Here is a 20,442-nt window from a genome sequence, read left to right as displayed (position 1 = left end):
ATGGCTAGTTGTAAAGTCTGTTTTTTCTTAGGTTATAAGTTATTTATTTAATATAGCGTAGATCTCTAATAATAGAATTAAGCCTACTACTAATTGAATTAATTAAAAAATGGCTTATTTTATGAACAAATGTCAAGTAAACTTTTATTTAGCATTTTCAATTTATTTTTATTTTTATTTTTGTTCAGTATCAAACGATACCAAACTCAAAGAAGATCATATAAGAAATAGCTGAAATATTACGGTATTTAGAATGTAAAATGGGGTAGAATAAGGTAGAAACTAGTCAAGTTTGCCTAATTTTATAACAAAAAATCGTTATATTTAAGCTATTTATTATTTGATAATTTGAATTTGGTATAGTTTGATAGATAATTTAAAATGCTAAATAAAACTGTACTTGCCATTTTTTCATAAAATCAACCCTTTTTGAGTAATTTAATTTTAAAGAATTTAAATAGTCGCCATTTTAAAGTTTTAGGCTGGATCTAGATGAAATTTTTTTCTAACAAGGGTCTCTTCTACCTTAACATACATACCAAGTTTCATAAAGATCGGTTAGAAATATTTAAAGATAAAAATGTTTATGTAAATATTACAAAATGGTGGATATCTGGTTAAAGAAACGATTTTAGAAAAAATATTATACTTGATATTCTTTTTATTTTGATCTAACGAATCACTGGGTAAAATATGTCCCCACCTTTTTGAACACCCTGTATATTGCTACAGTTAGGCTACTATAAAAAATAAATAATTAATTTAAAACACTGTAGGTACAACACCTCATTAGGTTAGGATAAATCCAAACATTGGACGAAATGGGAACCACTGTACCAGCTGATCGTAGTCGTAGTATCTTTAACTGTTGCCAATCAATTTCCAAGTGTACACGGATTACGTGCATAATAATATCACGCTGTTTTGTGTTGTTTGGTTTGAACACTGGTGTTTGACAAAGCAAAAAGTGTGCTGCAAAGTAAGTAAATGCATCAATTAGCAGCTTTCTGTACTATAATCAGTGCAAGGAAGCCCACATTTTCGGGCAAAAATCAAATAATATATTTTTTTTGTCAGTGTTCATTATTTGTAAGCTAATTGACATTTGCCGATACTTTATAAATAATCATAAACTGTGCGGACATTAGGGAAGTGTCGGGGAATTACGTTTTGCAGGTGATCAAATTAATAATCGCTTTAGTTTAAGCATTGACTATTTTGACAGTCAACTGTTTAAGGCAACGGTAACTTTTGGGTTACTTTATATTTTATAAATTACGAGGCGTTAGCCCATCCTACGTAACCGTACAATTCAGATCAGCTAGTTTACACAAATTAAGGCAAAGTTCCTTCTTGCAGTTTTAATGTGAAAAATCTGCTTGTAAACAAATGTTGTGTGACCAAATATATTTTCATTCCATCATAGGCCTATACGATATGCATTTTAAATCCGACATTGTAAATGTCGAATTGAATGTGACGAATTGTAAATGACATTAGACATTTATGTAAATGAGATGTAGGTTTGCAGTTACAATCGAAGTGCAATATACACAGTGCTACAATCACAGTGGAGGGTATCTTGAAAATGACAATAACTTAGTAAGAAATATTCAAATCTAAAAGATTAGTAAGAAAGATTCAAATCGAAAAAGTTGATCAAAATATATCTTCAAAGAAATCAAATATATCTTTATTTTAACTAATGACAATAAAACCCCTTTACTATAGACCGACATTCGTAACAGTTCGTCTATTCACCGCTAGGAACACTTAAATCGTCGTTCTCAACAGTTCGTCTCGTTACCGCTAGATGTCACCCAAACGTAGCTTTGAATGTACCGTGATATTATCAGTAATATACATTGTATTAAGTATAAACAATAAATTTGACCATAGTCAAAATAATAAAACAGTTATTTATTCAACACCTATTCACAAAATGCTGGCATAAAACTGTAGTAGTACCATAAATAAGCCGTTTTACTTATTGATACTCGCAGTGATCTTTGTGTAGCTCGCAGATATAAGGATCCTTACTAACCCATTATGACAATTCCCAAATTTTCATTGTGTGTAAAGATTATTTGAAAAGCCGAGAGTCGTAACTCCTAGTAAGTATGAGGTCGACGATTGGCTTATAAACGAACATTGTTAATTATATGATATGATTGATTAGTGATTTATGATGGGAGTTTGAGAGATTTTTAATAGTTTTCAGTTAATTTATAATTATAGTTGATTTTCAAATTTATTATTTTTACCTTTGGTAATGTTATTTTTCAACATGTTTTGTGTTTATTTTTATATCGGTATATCTATCTATATTATTAATACGCTACATGAAACTATGTGAACAATAAGGCATTTTTTTTTTAAGATTTAACCCCACAAATAGCAAAATATTCGTCTTGGTGTGTGAATTTAACTCCTTGGGCTCAGTGACTTTTAAAAGATCCTATGATATCCTTATGAGAACATATTTGTTTACATTATAATCAGATGGATAATTTAGTTGCTGTTAATATTTTAGTTGCAATTTAAGGAAACGTGTGGTACAAACATAATGACTTGGTTGGAATGAAATATTTACTATTTTAATTTAGGTTGGCGTAAATATTACAATGGAAAATAGCAAGAAAGCCTGGACAATCTTACTTTGTGATGCTATCGCATATAAGGATCCTTACTTAGCATTTGCTTAATCCCCCCGTAGAGTGAACCACATTTAAGTTAAAACTATTTGAAAAGCCCGGAGTCGTATCTAAGTAAGTATGAGGTCGAAGATTGGCTTATGGACAATATAAATGGTGTGATTTGTGTTTCATGAAGGGAGATTTTGTAATCGTTTACAGTAGGCTTAATGTTAGTCTGTTGATAGGCAACACTTTGTAAACAAATCTTTTTACGACATTTTTTAGTGTGTTCACATTTGGCATATAGATTAATAATATATATATATATATGTGTGTGTGTGTGTGTTGGAATTGCGGCTATTTAAACGTTGAAAACTTAAATAACATTAAAACCATAGAGCTAAATACAATTACAATAACATGCCACTAGAATTATGAATTCATTCTTTAAATGAGCATTTAGATTTGCTTCTACAGTGAGCGATTTCATAGAAATGACAATAGATTAGTATGAAATAAAAAAAATTATCGAAATATATCTTTAAATAAGAAACTGCAATAGTTTTATTATTCTAAATAAAATTAATAATTTTCAATCGGAAAGCCAAATAGTGATCCCATAAAACCACGTTCCCATAACTAGATCGGTTTTTAACATTAGTAAACTGATAACATTTACATATAAAAACTATTCGCAATAGACCGACGTTCGTAACAGTTCGTCTATTCACCGCTAGATGCACTTACATCGTCGTTCTCAACAGTTCGTCTCGTTACCGCTAGATGTCACCTAAACGTCGCTTGTAATGTACCGTAATAATATTACTTATATAAATTGTATTAAGTAAAATAAACAATTTTGATCCTAACCAAACGAATAAAAAAATTATTTATTTAACACCAATTAACAACATTTTTGTATAAAACTGCAGTAGTACCATAAATAAGTAGTTTTACTTTTTAACACTCGCAGTGAACTTTGTGTAGCTCGCGGATATAAGGATCCTTACCTGTTCATTCTTTATTGGTTTACTTAAACAAAACATTTCAATTATTTGACAAGCCGAGAGTCGTACATCTTTTGTAAGTATGAGGTCGACGATTGGCTTATTAACGGACAATACTCTTGCCACAGCTTGTATCCTTTCTTCTTCCATATGCTGAGAATAGTCGGTTCGGCGGCGCTAGTGTAGGTTGTAAGAGCTGAAATCATTGCTGTCTTTATTCCACAAAACTTTGGTTTCCATGTTAGGTGCAGAGTAGATGTAGATATTCTTATATTTGGTTTTCAATTTGTCAAGAAGACTTTTCAATGTGTCAGCCATTGCGGCCGCCGATCCTTTTTCATTTCCTGTCCCTTCTACGTCAATAGCCAAGATATGATTGTTGGGATCAAAATCTACTCTAGCCAGACAGTTGTTGATCAGTGACTCTTGCAAGTCAGCTGTTTGATCGCCTCTAAAGTAGTGATAAGCCGCTCACGTGCAAATATTGGTATACTCGTACATTGCATTTTACTGATAAGATATGGACGGTGAAATACTGGTCTTTAAGTACAGTTCATTGGAGCATCTAAATTATTTCCCCCCAAAAATGTTTAATAAATATGAAATTAGCAATGGATGCTTAAAAATATCACATTTATTCCCTATTTAAATATAATTAGTTTAACGAGTACTTAGATTTGCTGCAACAGGAATAGAAGTGTTTTTTACGTTAATAGTTTATTAAGAAATAAATGCATCTTCCAAATTGGTAAAAATATGTATATAAACAAGAAAACTACAACAGTTTAACTTACTCTCCATAAGAATAACATAGATATTAAAAATTAAAATTTTTTTGGAATTTTCTCCGTAACTATTAGGCGCATTATAACGCTTCAATATACTAAATTATTTATTTTTAAGCTCTACAAAATGGTTTAAAAGGATTGAATTTTTTTGCCAAAAAAAGAAAAAAACAATTTGAAAAGTAAATATCATTGGTCTTTATAGAATCAAAGAGCATACTCAATTATCTAAATGTGAACAAGCAAAACAGCAAAACTGTCAAAAATGCATCTCTTTATTAATATCCACAACAGGGCGATTTTCAATACCACACAGGAGATTGTGCAATTCAAACACATTAAATAGTGCACGAATATTAGAAGAGTAACGGTATGAATCATAAACTATAACAAATTATGTCATCCGCACGAATGTAAATATGATTTAACATTATTTGGAGATATGACCTCCGGATCGTTGTAGAAAATTTTTAAATCCATGGCTTACCTTACGATCCAATTTTTTATTGTGGATGAGTAATAGCTTCCTTTAAATAAAAAAAAATTGTAGTGGTAATAAAAAAATGTGTATTACTAAGCTGTATACCTTGGGAGCAAGTTGGTCTAGGGAAAGAGCACAAAGTAATATTTAAAAGAATTTCAGGTTAGAACTAGTGTCCTGTAAAGTGAAGGTGGGAAAAATAAAACTAAATTGTAACCGGTGAAAATCAAATAATAGTGTAGAAGTTAGTTCTTTTGGCTTTGTAAACAAAGTAGATTCGTATAGTCTTGAAGACGTACTACATGCCATTCTCAACAGTTTGTCTATTTACCACTAGATACTTCAAAACTTACTTTAATACTTTTAAATGAAACGGCGACCATACAAAGTGGGTATTATAAACTGGTGTTATTATCAGGATGGTCGGAGTACTCACTAGTGCGGAAGTTAATCCACACCAGGGCAGGCCCGTTTTTGACAATGTCAGCGCCCTAGGCACAACTAATAGTAGCGCCCCTTTGAAATATAGAGGGTGTCCCGTACGTAAACAGCCAAACTCCAGGAAATGGTTCTATGGGTAAAAAAAACGAAAATCAAGAATAACATTTTTTCCAAAATGGCTTCTCGAACCAGATAACTTATTCACCATTTTGTTTTTTTTTCACATAAAATTTTTATCTTTAAAGTTTTTCAAGCGATCATTATGAAACTTGGTATGTATGTTAAGGTAACAGACACCCATGTTAGAAAAAAATCATTTTTATTCATCATAAAATTTCAAAATGGAGGCCATTTGAATTTTTTTAAAGCTTAAACTACAAAAATGGCAGATTTTATGAGAAAACGTCAAGAAAATTTTTATTTGGAATTTTAAATTCCCTGTCAAACGATACCGAGCTTAAAAAAGATTGAATAAGAGATAGCTGAAGTATCACGATTTTTAGTTGTAAAATGGGACAAACCTGACTAGCTTAGCCTTTTTCTACCCCATTTTACAACTAAAAATCGTAATATTTCAGCTATTTCTTATCGGATCTTTTTGAACTTGGTATCGTTTGATATGGAATTAAAAATGCCAAAATAAAAGTGTTTTAGTCATTTTTCTTTTCATAAAATCTGCCATTTTTTTAAGAATTTGAGTTTAAAAAATTTAAATAAATGGCCGCCATTTTGAAATTGTATGATAAGTCAAGGTTAATTTTTTTCCTAACATGGGTCTCTCTCTATATCATCCATACCATGTTTCATATAGATCGGTTGAAAAACTTTAAAGATAAAAATGTAAATGTGAAAAAAATGAAAAGGCGAATATCTATTCTATTCTTGATTTTATTTTTAGATTGACCCATAGAACCATTTTGGAAGACCCATAGAGTTTGGCTGTTTACTTACGGGACACCCATATAAAAGGATGACCACCACCGGGTAATCCGGGAATTATGCATGAATGTTGTATTTCTACCTGGAATTGTCAATTTACCACGATCGCGTATGACAACAGTGACCTTTACATGACCGCGGGAGACGATAATATGTCTACACACGGCCGAGAGGGATGATCAGAATATTACCACGATTGCAGAAGACGATGATAATTTCTAGTCGACCGCGGGAAACAATCAGAATTTTGCCGCGAGCGGGATATGATCATCAACATTTTGCCGCAATCGCGGGAGGCAATTACGACGTCTTCCCAACCGCAAGAGACGATCACGATCTCTACATTACCGAAGGAGATACAATCGGCCGCGAGGGATTATCAGAATTTTACCGCGATCGCGCAAGACAATAATAATGTCCACACGACCGAAGGAAAAGATCAGAATTTTGCCTCATTAGCGGTAGACGACGATAATCTCTTCACGACTGCGTTATATGTTCATATATTGCCACGATCATGGAATACAATAATTATGTCTACACGACCGTGGGAAATATTTAGAATTTGCCGCGATCGCGGAAGACGATAATGATATCTATACGGCCACGGGAGACGATAATGATGTCAACACGGCTACGAGGGATTATCAGAGGTTTACCGCAATCGCATGTAAATACAATTACAAAATATTTTTTTTTATTTTCCAATTTTTGGCGCCCCTCAAAAAAACCAATTGCCTAGCGCCCTAGGCACGTGCCTACCGTGCCTATTCGGTAAATCGGCCCTGCACCAGGGAGTATCCCATCCACAGTGCATGCCTATAAATATCCACAAATCGTTAGCACTTACTGTTATCGTTACACTGTTTCGAACAGTTCATCCAGTCACCGCTAGATAGCATCGTCGTTCTCAACAGTTCGTCTAATCACCACTAGATAGCACTGAAACCTAGCTTTTAATGTACCGTAATTTAATCGGTAATATAAATTATATTAAGTACAATAAACAAATTTGATCTTAACCAAACAAATAAAACAGTTGTTTATTTAACACCAATTAACAACATTCTTGTATAAAACTGCAGTAGTACCTTTAATAAGCCGTTTTACTTTTTGACACTCGCAGTGATCTTTGTGTAGCTCACGCATATAAAGACACTTACTTTCTAATACTCAGGTTGTATAACGTTAATGCCAATTTGAGAAAAAAATTATTTGAGAAGCCGAGAGTCGAACCCTATTGTAAGTATGGGGTCGACGATTGGCTTATAAACGGACTAACGGACAATGTAAATGATTATGATTGATGATGGACAATTTTGAAAGTAGGCCCTTATTGCAGGTGTCTCATAATAGTTAATTTTCAAAACTATTATTGAAACCTTTTTGATGTTTATAACGTATTTCGTTGCTATTTTTTTAATCAACATAGGCCTATAATAATAATAGGCTTAATAATAAACTTTGAATATTATCTTAATAGAGGATCATGGTCCCATATCTTTCAATGGTTGTTTAGAGCACTTTTTGTCTGAGATAGTTTCAACTCTGTAACTTCTGGTAGGTGGTTTCTAACAAATTATACTTATTGTTAGAAGAGATTCCTGAGCAAATGAGGCTCCTTTTGAATCTCACATCAGTTTACTGTCATAAATCCGTCATAGTTCAGTCTCAGTTACACCCGCGATTCCTCAGTCAAATGTTCGTCAGTTGGTTTCAGCTTCAGTCAGTCTTCCGTCACTTTATTTAAGGAATGTGAATTTAACCATCATTTGGTAGTGATCAAACAATTACTACTAGTGTACCTGTTGCTCGAACTCGAGCAGTTGCGAAGTATTACAGGCGTTATTTTAAAACGAATAACAGTCTTAATTTTCGATGAATTTAAAAGAGTCGAATCTAAGATTATGGAAATACTCACAATGTACATACCAGTTCGATATAATCACCATTTCTTGTAAATATCTTATCATTTTTTAAAAGCTGATCTTTTTTAGTGTTTTCTACAAATGTTTCCCACTCATTGCCGTATTAGGTTGTCCATGATAACAATTGTAAATAAACAAAAAAAAAAAACCACTATTATTTCTATTTCTTCTACTTTGTGGTGTTCTATGACTTTCCTATGTTTCCATAGTTTGCAAATCGGCTCTTTTAATGATTGCTCAAAAATTGCAGCACAATTTTAATTCAGTTTGTTAGTTTATAAAACATCCAGGCTTTCTCGCTTTTTTCAATTGTAATATTTACACCAACCCAAATTTAAATAGTAAATATTTAATTTTGACCAAGTCAGTAAATGTTGTCAAATGTTAGTTTGCTATTTTGTAACTAATGAAATGTCCAAATATTTTAAAACTTGTAAAACTTTATCTCTCCTACTGTTACAGTAAAAATATATCGGAAGACTGAAATTTAAAAACTCAAGGAGAAAGCCTAGGCATATACAGAACGGTTAGGGAAGCTTTTAATTCCATTATTATTAGGTAATAGTAACGATTTTATATTGTAATAATTAGTATGACGAAAAAGATATATGAGACACCATATTTTAATAGTAACTGGTGAAAATAATAAATTAGCTTGACGTAAAACTTGTTGGTGTCTAGCTTTTGAAATGTTTTTTTCCAAATTTCCGTAAAGACTCTGGAGACTAAAACAATGCATAGATTTTACAAACTAACGACCAATAACAGATAATTAATTATGAATAAATAAGTAAGCCCCAAACAAATATATTGATTTGCCTTCAAAGCAAAGTAGGCATTCAGTGAAGTAAAACTGCTATAAAACAGTATCCATCTGATAGGAGGCGCAATTATAAAGCTTTCTACCACTTTAGCCAATGGAAGAATTTCATTTTAATATCAATCCTGACTTAACCCTTGTAAATGGAAATCTTTTGGCTAAATTGGCTGACTGAAAAATATTGGAGATGGTTTGAAATCGAATAGCTAGAAAATTGTATGGATATCGTACTGAAAATATTATCAAACAAATGGTTAATGTTGTCCAAAGGTTTATTGGGGACATTTCCCATCAATATAGTAAAAAACGTGATGGAAAATGACCGCAATAAACCTTTGAACAACATAAACTCACAATCACCAACAATGAACTTCAAACAAAGAACAAATGGTTAGTTTTAAAGTACGTTTTATCTTAGGTTTTAAGTTATTCAATGTAGTAATAAGCAGAGATTTCTAATAGAATTACTAATTTAATTACTATAAAATAGCTGATTTTATGGACAAATGTCAAGTAAACATTGATTCAGCATTTTTAATTATCTATCATTCGATACCAAACTCAAAAAGATCAAATAAAAAAAAGCTGAAATATAATGGTATTTAGGATGTAAAATGGGGGTTTTTTATAGACAAAAACTAGTCAAGTTTGCCTCATTTTATAACTAAAAATCTTTATATTTAAGCTATATATTACTTGATTTTTTGGGGAATTTTGGTATAGTTTGTTAGATAAATTAAAATGCTAAATAAAACTGTACTTGACATTTTGTCATAAAATCATCCATTTTTGAGTAATTTAAGTTTAAAGAATTTAAATAGTCGCCATTTTAAATTTGTAGGCTGAATCAAGATGAACATTTTTATAACAATATTCTCTTCTCTCTTCTGCAAAGGAAGTAAATGCAGCAATTAGCAGCTTTCTGTACTATAACCAGTGCAAGGAAGCCCACATTTCCGGGCAAAAATCAAATACTATATTTTGTTTTGGTCAGTTCATTTTTTGTAAACTAATTGACATTTACCGATACTTTATATAAATAATCATTAACTCTGCGGACATTAGAGAAGTGTCGAGGGATTACGTTTTGCAGGTGATCAAATTAATAATCGCTTTAGTTTGAGCATTGACTATTTTGACAGTCAACGGTTTGGTTTAAGGCAACTGTAACTTTTGGGTTACTTTATATTTTATAAATTACGAGGTGTTAGCCCGTCCTACGTACGGGAATTCAGTAGTCAGTTAAAACCGTGTACAATTCAGATCAGCTAGTTTACACAAATAGAGGCTAAGTTTCTTGTAGTTTTAATGTGAAAAATCATCTTGTAAACAAATGTTGTGTGACCGAATATGTTTTCATTCCATCATAGGCCTATACGATATGCATTTTAAATCCGACATTGTAAATGTCGAATTCAATGTGACGAATTGTAAATGACATTAGACATTTATGTAAATGAGATGTAGGTTTGCAGTTAAAATCGAAGTGTAATATACACAGTGGAGGGTATCTTGAAAATGACAATAGCTTAGTAAGAAATATTCAAATCTAAAAAGTTGATCAAAATATGTCTTCAAAGAAATCAAATCTATATATTTAATACACAGTTGTAACACTGTTTTCTCAGTAATTACTGGACCGATCTACAAGATTTATGACTTAAATTAAAGGGGATAGTGTGTAGATTTGCCGAACTTCCTTAGAATTTACGATTTTTCTAAGGGCTACGACCTACAGCCCTTTAAAGGTCGAGTCAATACAATTCTTATTGAAGGATATAATACACAGTTTATAAATTATTCGTCAGCTGTTTAATGTTTGTCAGACATTTGTTATTATTTTTATAACCTCACTTTCAGTATGCAATTATTATTAAACTTGGAGTTTCTGTTTATAAACACACGATTTTGATCAAGGAAAGTGTATTTGTTAACTTATTTTTGAAATGTTTTAGTTTTCCTGCAAAGTGATCTGAAGGAAAGTGGTAATTGAGTTTAAGTTTGAGTATGGAATGTGAAATAATACCCATAGTAGGGAACGGAAACTTATTATTTTGATCAATATAATTTATTCTCTACGGCCACCAGAATAATCATGGGGAAATCCGCTTGCAAGTTGTACATATAATTGCTAATGAGTGGGAAACATACAAACATTTTATAGTAGGTGACAAATCTTACTCAAGATCAGTGTTAGACGTTCAGTGGTATCAAACTTTACCTTCTCGAGATGGCGAGTACACTGGGATACGTGGAACTACAATATATCAGTGAATTTTTTTTTTCAAGTACACAGGGAAGTTGCTTGAGAAACTGTGACTTACCATTCGGTTCTGGCGAAGAAGTAGGCTATCTGACTTGATGTTTAATGGCAATGTTTTAGTTTTGCTGCAAAGTGATCTGAAGAAAAGTGGTAATTGAGTTTAAGTTTGATTATGGAATGTGAAATAATACCCATAGTAGGGAACGGAAACTTATTGTTTTGATCAATATAATTTATTCTCTATAGCCACCAGAACAATCATAGGCAAATCCGCTTGCAAGTTGTACAGATAATTGCTAATGATTGGTAAACATACAAACATTTTATCGTAAGTGATTAATCTTACTCAAGATCAGTGTTCGACGTCCAAATTTTACCTTCTCGAGATGGCGAGTAAGCTGGGATATTTGGAACTACAATTTATCAGTGAACTATACCCTAACTATATATTTTCGAGTAGGCCTACACAGGGAAGTTGCTTGAGAAACTGTGACTTACGATTTCGGTTCTGGCGAAGAAGTATCTGACTTGATGTTTAATGGCAATGTTGACTCGGGTCATTATAGCGTTATAAAACTTTATCATTAACCCCAGGATGTGAAAAGTACAAAAAGAAAAAGAAAAGGTAATCATTAACCGGGCGTAAAGAGACATACAGAACGAAAAAAACATGTCGAGAACCATCAAACTAAAAAGGTAAAGAGATGGTGTTAAATGTGCTCTGGGAAGTCCCTTCTAAAAAATACTAATTTTTTTGAATTGGGGTCGTTAAATTGGATTTGTCAGTACTGCAAATCTATGAATTTTGAGTCAGAACAGACTTACTGGGACACAAATATTTGTTCCTTATGTTGTCACAAGGGGAAGGTAAAATGAAGTCTTTATCAACATTTTGAGTTTATGGAAAATCTTATCAACAGCGACTATAAAAAAAGTATTAAGGGTCAAAAGAGACAAAAAACTATTTGAGTAAAATCTTTGACTATTAATACAACAACTTCTGTACCTATCCAATAGTCAATGGTAAAATATAATACAAATCTGCATTTGAAATGGCCAGTTCTAAGTCTCACTTGAATCAACATCTTTCTGGTAGTGGTAGTCTACATAGTTTTTAAATCCACGACTCCTTTTCCATCAAATTGGACCGTTAATACCCTCTAACATTGAACAAAGTATGTCCAACTTTATATTTACGACGTAAACACAGCTTTTACTCACAGTATGGGTCAAAGATTCGTGAAATGCAACCAACTGCTGATGCGTGATTTACATGTAGGCTAAGTGACTATCTTTATTCCATACAACAAATGTAATGAAAAAAAAGACGAATATAGGAACATACTTGAGCAAATTATCTAAATAGCATAAATAGCTGCTTATTAGGTTATCAGCATTGCCCAGTTCGTATACTATTTACGGTATTTTTCAAATGAAACTCGAATTAATATAAAACATTCATTTGGTTAAAATAATATATCGGTTTGATTAACATAAAATAGTTTATACAGGCAAACTATCAGTTCTATTTCATGTAAAAAATTAAACAACCCCTAAATAAAATACAAAGATAAACAGTATTTGTTAATTATTATTTCTTTATTGCTGACAATATTCCCGTGGCGGAGCACGGGCGGTTAACTAGTATATCTTTATTTTAACTAATAACAATAAAACCCCTTTACTATAGACCGACATTCGTAACAGTTCGTCTATTCACCGCTAGGAACACTTAAATCGTCCTTCTCAACGGTTCGTCTCGTTACCGCTAGATGTCACCCAAACGTAGCTTTGAATGTACCGTGATATTATCAGTAATATACATTGTATTAAGTATAAACAATAAATTTGACAATAGTCAAACTAATAAAACAGTTATTTATTTAACACCTCTTCACAAAATGCTGGCATAAAACTGCAGTAGTACCATAAATAAGCCGTTTTACTTGTTGATACTCGCAGTGATCTTTGTGTAGCTCGCGGGTATAATGATCCTTATCTAACCAAGAGTATATACTAAAATATATTGGACATTAAAATTGTTTGAAAAGCCGAGAGTCGTATCTCGTAGGTAAGTACGAGGTCGATGATTGGCTTATAAACGCACATTGGTATGATTAGTGATTTATGATGGGAATTTGAGGGATTTTTTAATAGTTTTCAATAATTTAATAGTATAGTAGTTTAGTATAGAATAGTAGTTTAATACTTATAGTTGACTTTCAAATTTATTATTTTGACCTTTGGTGATGTTATTTTTTTAACATGTTTTGTTTTTATTTTTATATCGGTATATCTATCTATATAATTAATACGCTACATGAAACTACGTGAACAATAAGGCATTTTAACTTTAAGATTTAATTCCACATATACCAAAATGTTCGTCTAGGTGTGTAGATTTGCAAACTGACCTCATATTTTTGAACAAGTCCTTGGGCTCTGCCCCAGTGGTTTTAACGATCCTATGTTATCCTTATGAGAACATATTTGTTTACATTATAATCAGATGGATAATTTAATCACTGTTAATATTTTAGTTGCAATTTAAGGTAACGTGTGCTACAAACATTTAATTACTTAGTTGGAATGACATATTTTCTATTTGAATTTAGGTTGGCGTAAATATTACAATGGAAAATAGCAAGAAAGCCTGGACAATCTGACTTTGTGATGCTATCGCATATAAGGATCCTTACTTAGCATTTGCTTAATCCTCCCGTAGAGTGAACTACATTTAAGTTAAAACTATTTGAAAAGCCCAGAGTCGTAACTAAGGAAGTATGAGGTCGATGATTGGTTTATAAACGGACATTATAAATGGAGTGATTTATGTTTTATGAGGGGAGATTTTGTAATCGTTTACAGTAGGCTTAATGTTAGTCTGTTGATAGGCAACACTTTGTAAACAAATCTTTTTACGAGTTTTTGTAGTGAATTCATATTTGGCATATAGATTTATAATACATACATGTCGAAATTGCAGCTATTTAAACTTTGTAACCTTAAATATCATTAAAACCATAGAGCTAAATACAATTATTATTGTCTTTGTTTTTCTATTAAGGAAATTTTATTGCAAGCCAAACGATAAAAGTTGGTTCATAAATAAAGGAGAAATCTCATTTTAAAGATACTGTACCCAATATAAGAGCTCATTGGTATCTAATAATTATAACAGCTGATTGTTTTAGCTAACTAGCAGTGATGATACCTAATTACCGCATATTGTTTGATATATAGTATCTAAAAATGGGATTTTTCATGAACATTTTTTCCATTTAGTAAAGTTAGAATTGTAATTACCTTTCCTAAATAAAACATTGCTGATATTGTTTTGTTTACCTATGTAGTTTTATGTTCTTTAAGTATACTCATAAATGGCTGCAATTTCGAAACAAAAGATAAAAAAATATACTTCTCTTAAAACCAGTCTTTTGGCTATTAATAAAAATACTTTATATTAATCCAAAATTTCAGAAATTTATTAAATAAAGAAATTGTTTGGCAAAAAAGACTACATGCATGCTGAACTGTTAATGTTTTTAATGTTGGAAGTTTTTGTCAGTTCGTCTTCTCATCACTAGATAGCACTTACATCTTTGCTTGCAACAGATCGTCTAATTGCCGTCACATGTCACTAGAATTATTTGACTCTTTCCTATGTAAATTACATAAAACTTTTCTTAAAATGAACATTTAGATTTGCTGCTACAGTGGGAGATTTCATAGAAATGACAATAGATTAGAATACAATTAACAAATAAAAATGCTATCAATACATATCTTTAAACAAGAAACTACAATATTTTTTTATTTTAAATAAGATTAAAATTTGTCAATTCTGAAAGCAGAATAATAATCTCATAAAACCACGTTCCCATAGATAGATCGGTGTTCAACATTCGTAAATTAATAACATTTACCAATAAAACCCCTTTACCATAGACCGACATTCGTAACAATTAGCCTATTCACCGCTAGACAGCACTGACATCGTCGTTCTCAACAGTTCGTCTAGTTACCGCTAGACTTCACTTAAACATAGCTTTCAATGTACCGTAATAATATTAATTAAATAAGTTATATTAAGTACAACAAACTAATGCGACCTTAGCTAATCAAATACCAAAGTTATATATTTAACACCAATTCACTCTATTCTGGTATGAAACTGCAGTAGTGTCATAAATAAGCCGTTTTACTATTCGACACTCGCAGTGAACTTTGAGTAGCTCGTGCATATAAAGATCCTTACTTATTCATTTATTGAAGCTTAAATTATTTGAAAAGCCGAGAGTCGTACCTCCTAAGTATGATGACGATGATTGGCTTATAAACGAACATTGTTAATGGAATGATTAGTGATTGATGATGGGAGTTGAGAGATTTTTTAATAGTTTTCAGTTAATTTATAATTAAAGTTGATTTTCAAAATTATAATATTACCTTTGGTGATGTTATTTTTTTTACATGTTTTGTTTTTATTTTTATATCGATATATGTATCTATATAATTAATACGCTACATGAAACTAGGTGAACAATAAGGCATTTTTGTTTTAAGATTTAACCCCACAAATACCAAAATGGTAGTCTAGGTGTGTAGATTTACAAACTGACCTTACATTTTTGAACAAGTCCTTAGGCTCTCCCCCAGTGGCTTCAAAGATCCTATGTTGCCCATATGAGAACATATTTGCTTACATTATAATGAGATGGATAATTTAATTGCTGTTAGGTATATAGTCAATGATAGCATTAAAAAAAATAGGCATTATCTCATTTATGAAATATTGTTTTTAAATTTCGTAACGTTAGAATTGCATTTAGGTTTTCTATATAAAAATTGCTGAGATATTTTTGTTTAATCTATGAAGTAATTGTGTTTTTAAGATTACTCATAAATAGCTGAAATTTTGAAACAAAAGATAACAAATTATACTTCTCTTAAACCCAGTCTTTGGGTTAGTAATCAAAGATACTTTAATATTAATCAAAAATTCCAGAAACCTATTAAATAAAGAAATTGTTTGGTCAAAAAGACTTTGTGCATGCTGAACTGGTAATTTTAACTTTAGAAGTTTTTGTCAGTTCGTCTTCTCACCGCTAGATATCACTTACATCTTTGCTTGCAACAGTTCGTCTAATTAACATTTATTTATATGAGCATTTAGATTTGTTGCTACAGTGGGAGATTTCATAAAAATGGCAATAGATTAGTATGAATAAAAATAAAATTATCAAAATATATCTTTAAATAAGAAACTACAGTATTTTAATGCTTTAAATCAGATTAATAATTTTCAGTCGGAAAGCCAAATAGTAATCTATGTAAATTACATTAAAACATATATGTAAATGAGCATTTAGGTTTTTAGCTACAATCACAGTGGAGGGTATCTTGAAAACGACAATAGCTTAGTAAGAAATATACAAATCTTAAAAAGGTAATCAAAATATATCTTTAAGGAAGAAAAATATAATTATTTTGTATTCTCTAATTACAAATTTTAACCCCATAAAACCACGTTCCCATAGCTAGATCGGTGTTCAACATTCGTAAATTAATTACATTTACCAATAAAACCCCTTTACCATAGACCGACGTTCGTAACAGTTCGTCTATTCGCCGCTAGACAGCACTGACATCGTCGTTCTCAACAGTTCGTCTAATTACCGCTAGATGTCACCTAAACGTAGCTTGTAATGTATAGTAATATTATAATTAATATACATTGTATTAGGTACAAAAAATCAAATTTGATCCTAACCAAACAAATAAAACAGTTATTTATTTGTCACCAATTCACAACATTCTTATATAAAACTGCAGTAGTACCATAAATAAGCCTTTTTACTTTTTGACACTCGCAGTGATCTTTGTGTAGCTCACGCATATAAGTATCTTTACTTGTCCATACTTTATCTTGGTTATAAATACATTTGATTTAACATTGTTTGAGAAGCCGAGAGTCGTACCTCTATGTAAGTTAGAGGATCGACGATTGGCTTATAAATGCATAATATACATGATTTGATTGATATACGACTACGACAGGAGATATAGCAACCTTTAGAGCAGGTTATAAATAACAATCCAATGATAATTAACTAAATTTTTAAAATTTATCAGCTTCTTACCCTCCCTGTTGCAGCAAACCTAAGTACTCGATAAACTAATTGTATTTAAAAAGGGAATAAATGTGATATTTTAAAGGAGACATTGTGCCAATTTAATCAGTCAAATGGAAATTCGCTTAGTCTAATAGTCTGCAGGTTTACTGTGGCGGGGGGTATTAATGGTTTTATTATTATACTAGCTGGCCCGACAGACGTCGTCCTGACCTAATGTGGTTTTATGTCAAATGCTCGTTCATTTTAAACCTCGTTCGCATGACTCAATCACGTCCTCGTTGAAGTCCGTACGCTACGCTAACTCGCCTCCAGGTTGAAGTTCGTTCGCTACGCTCATTCTCCTTTTAATTACAAATTAGCTTTTTTCAATAATTTAAAAAAAATAATAGTGCTGTAGGTAAACCTATAACTTGTTAATGCTATTGAACATCACAGAATAAAATTGTTTAGTTGAACCAGCTGTTCAGATTTTTTAATTCCCTTTAAATATCAGTACCAATAAGGTTAACATGGGAAACTCTAGAGCCCCTGGCGCGGAGCCCAAGTTTCATTACAATCTGTCGAGTGGTTTCGGAGTCCATAAAGGACAAACAAACAAAAAAACGTACATTGGATTTTAAATATATATAGAGATTCGTATTAAACTAAATTACCGTACAGGGTATAACAGTCATTGTTATTTGTTAATAAAAAATAAGAAATTTGAGAAGGCCGATATACTGGTTTTAAATAAATAATAATCAAGACGACTTAATACATTATACAAATAAACACTTTAGAATTAGATGCAAAGCAAAAACACAATTTTTAATTTTAAAATGCGTTGATAAGTAAACAAGAGATACAAATCAAACCTTAAATATTTGCATTTAAATCGCAGTCAAAAGCTATACAAGGGCTTCGAGCTCTTTACCCTTCATAACCAACACTTTGTAAAAAATATTATCAACGACTTTTTTGTAATGAGTTCACATTAGATATTTAAATTAATAATATATTATTTTAAAGATACTGTACCCAATATTACAGCCCATTGGTATCTAACAATTAAAACAGCTGATTGTTTTAGCTAACTAGCTGTGATGTTACCTAATTACCGCATATTGTTTGATATATAGTATCTAAAAATGTGGGTTTTCTTATTCATGAACAATTTTTTTCTATTTAGTAACGTTAGAATTGTAATTACCTTTTCTAAATAAAACATAGCTGAAATTGTTTCGTTACCTATGTAGCTTTATGTTCTTTAAATATACTCATAAATGGCTGCAATTTTGAAACAAAAGATAAACAAAAACTCTGGAGACTAAACAATGCATAGATTCAACAAAACTAACGACCAAAAATAGTTATTTAAGAATTAACAAGTAAGCCCAAAACAAATATATTGATTAGCCTTCAAAGCAAAGTTGGCATTCAGTGAATAACAACTTCAATACAACAGTATCCAACAGATAGAAGGCGCATATTAAGCTTTCTAACACTTTAGCCAATGGAAGAATTTTATTTTCATATCTATTCTGGCTTAACCCTTGTAAATAGAAAAGTTTTGGCTAAATCTGAAAAACTTTGGAGATGGTATGAGATCCTATCACTAAAAAATTGTATGGGACATCGTACTGAAAATATTATCGAACAATGGTTAGTTGTAAAGTATGTTTTTCTTAGGTTATAAGTTATTTATTTAATGTAGCGTAGATCTCTTATAGAATTAAGCCTACTACTAATTAAATTAATTAAAAATTGCTGATTTTATGAACAAATGTCATGTAAACTTTTATTTAGCATTTTTATCTATCTATCAAACGATACCAAAATCAAAAAAGATCAAATAAGAAATAGCTGAAATATTACGGTATTTTAAAATGGGGTAGAATAAGGCAGAAACTAGTCAAGTTTGCCTAATTTCATAACTAAAAATCGTTATATTTAAGCTATTTATTATTTGATCTTTTTGAAATTGGTATAGTTTGATAGATAAATTAAAATGCTAAATGAAACTGTACTTGACCTTTTTTTTAATAAAATCATCCATTTTTGAGTAATTTAAGTTTTAAGAATTTAAATAGTCGCCATGTAAAGTTTTAGGCTGAATAGAGATCAAACATTTTTCTAACAATGATCCCTTCTACCTTAACATACATAGCAAGTTTCATAAAGATCGGTTAGAAATATTTAAATAAATATTGCAAATAAATATTGAACATACTACAAAATGGTGGATAACTGGTTAAAGAACCGATCTTAAAAAACATATTGTTCTTGATTTTATTTTTATTTTTACCTAACAAATCACTAGGTAAAATATGTCCCCATCTTTTTAAACACCCTGTATATTGCTAAATTTACTATAAAACATTTAAATAATTAATTTAAAACACTGTACAACACCTTATTAGGTTAGGATAAATCCAAACATTGGACGAAATGGGAACCACTGTACCAGCTGATCGTAGTCGTAGTATCTTTAACTGTTGCCAATCAATTTTCAGGTGGACACGGATTACGTGCATAATAAAATCACCCTGTTTTGTGTTGTTTGGTTGGAACACTGGTGTTTGACAAAGTAAAAATTGTGCTGCAAAGTAAGTAAATGCAGCAATTAGCAGCTTTTTGTACTATAATCAGTGCAAGGAAGCCCACATTTTCGGGCAAAAATCAAATAATATATTTTGTTTTGGTCAGTGTTTATTATTTGTAAACTAATTGACATTTACCGATACTTTATAAACAATCATGAACTCTGTGGACATTAGAGAAGTGTCGAGGGATTACGTTTTGCAGGTGATCAAATAAATAATCGCTTTAGTTTAAGCATTGACTATTTTGACAGTCAACTGTTTAAGGCAACGGTAACTTTTGGGTTACTATGTATTTTATAAATTACGAGGCGTTAGCCCGTCCTACGTACGGGAATTCACTAGTCAGTTAAAACCTTGTTCAATTCAGATCAGCTAGTTTACACAAATAAAGGCAAAGTTTCTTGCAGTTTTAATGTGAAAAAT

Source organism: Macrosteles quadrilineatus, unplaced genomic scaffold (assembly GCF_028750875.1).
Source record: "Macrosteles quadrilineatus isolate MER2022 unplaced genomic scaffold, UCM_ALF_1.0 Scaffold_4__1_contigs__length_99947679, whole genome shotgun sequence".
NCBI lineage: Eukaryota > Metazoa > Arthropoda > Insecta > Hemiptera > Cicadellidae > Macrosteles > Macrosteles quadrilineatus.
This window is presented reverse-complemented; position numbering follows the sequence as displayed.